At 44.1% G+C, this 1,775-nt stretch overlaps 1 non-coding gene across 1 annotated transcript; it reads left to right on the top strand.

The window, feature by feature from the left end:
* Positions 1-1,013: 1,013 nt before the first annotated feature.
* LOC141680496 (small nucleolar RNA R71) lies at positions 1,014-1,120 on the top strand. Its single transcript, XR_012558346.1, has one exon. It is a non-coding gene; the product is annotated as a small nucleolar RNA R71 (small nucleolar RNA).
* Positions 1,121-1,775: the final 655 nt, after the last annotated feature.

Genomic DNA, 1,775 nt, shown 5'->3' with positions numbered 1-1,775 from the left:
ATATTGATGTGAAGTTTTTTGAACACCTCCAGAAACTTCCCGAACTGTCTATCCAGCTTTTGTTGCTGCAATCTCTTAGGAAAAGGTGGTGGAGAATAGAGCTGTTTCTCCCCTGTATTAGCCTCAGGCAGAGTGTGTTCAACAGTAGTCTTCTTTGGTTCCGCCACTTTCTCCTTTTGCTTAGATTCTTCATCTCTAACTTCAGCTTCGACTTCTTTTGCCTTTTCAGCATCAGCTACTTTTCAAGACCTTAAGATAATAGCCTTGACTTACTCTTTAGTTTCCTTCCTGCCTGGTATTTCGTGTCACTGGGAAGAGTGCCAGGTTGACGATTGAGCACTGCATTGGCTAATTGACCGATTTGATTTTCCAAGGTCTTGATAGAAACCGCCTGACTCTTGCACAACAACTTAAGTTCCTCAAAATCAGCACTAGTAGGTGCAACTGCACTTCCCTGTTGAGGATATGATTGCCTTGTAGCATACTGCTGTGGTTGCTGGAATCCAGGTGGGTTAAACTGTTTACTCACTCCTTGCTGATATGGTGGCTGAATAGCATTCTGATTATTTCCCCAGCTGAAATTTGGATGATTTCTGTTGTTAGGATGATAGGTTGCTGGCACAGGCTGCTGTTGTCGCTGATAATTATTCACATACTGAACAGATTCGTTGACAAGAGAACACTGATCCGTAGCATGAGAACCTGCACAAAGCTCACAAACCATAGCTATTTGATTAACTCCATACGTAGCCAAAGAATCAACCTTCATTGATAGCGCTTGGAGCTGGGCTGCAATAGCGGTGGCTGCATCAACTTCCAGAATACCTGCGACCTTGCCTGACATCATCCTTAGAGTTGGGTTTTGATGCTCATTTGCAGCCATTGTCTCTATATGATTATACGCCTCAGTATAGCTTTTAGCCCATAAGGCTCCTCCAGCTGCTGCATCGAGCATGGGCCGAGATTGGGCCCCCAAACCATTATAAAAACCAGTGATTACCATCCAATCCGGCATTCCATGATGTGGACATTTTCTCAACATTTCCTTGTAGCGTTCCCAAGCCTCGCACATAGATTCTGTAGGTTGCTGCGCAAACTGAGTAAGAGCACTCATAGCAGCAGTCTTTGCCATTGGATAAAACTTCACCAGAAACTTTTGCGCAAGATCTTGCCACGTAGTGATGGACCCAGCTGGTTCAGAATGTAACCAGTCTTTAGCCTTATCCCTCAGTGAGAATGGGAAAAGCCTCAACTTGATAGCCTCATCAGTCACGCCATTATACTTAAAAGTGCTGCAGATCTCGACAAAATTCCTTATGTGCATGTTGGGGTCTTCAGTTGCCGCTCCTCCAAAAGAAACAGAATTCTGCACCATCTGAATAGTGTCCGGCTTGATTTCAAAGGTGTTAGCTTGAATAGCCGGATGAAGGATGCTTGACTGAATATCATCAATTTTAGGCCGAGAAAAATCCATAAGAGCTGAATCAGCTTGAACAATACGATCTCCCATGTTTACTGGTTCTTTCTGCTCAGTTCCTGAATCCGAATCCTCAAAATCTAACTTCTCCGGAGTATCAAGAACTTAGTCTTTCTCCTCAGCTGTATCTAAGGTCCTCTTGCGAGCACGAGAACGAGTTTGCATAAACGCTTGCTAAAGTACCTGAAACACAACCGAAAAGAGTAATTAACTACTACGTCCTAATCACTGAGTCCTAATGACCAATGATGGTAAGTACATAAACTAAACAAATACGCCGAGTCCCCGGCAGCGGCGC

This window comes from Apium graveolens, chromosome 1 (genome assembly GCF_009905375.1).
Source record: "Apium graveolens cultivar Ventura chromosome 1, ASM990537v1, whole genome shotgun sequence".
Lineage (NCBI taxonomy): Eukaryota > Viridiplantae > Streptophyta > Magnoliopsida > Apiales > Apiaceae > Apium > Apium graveolens.
The sequence above is the reverse complement of the archived record's forward strand: the minus strand, read 5'-3'. Positions and strand labels throughout refer to the sequence as shown.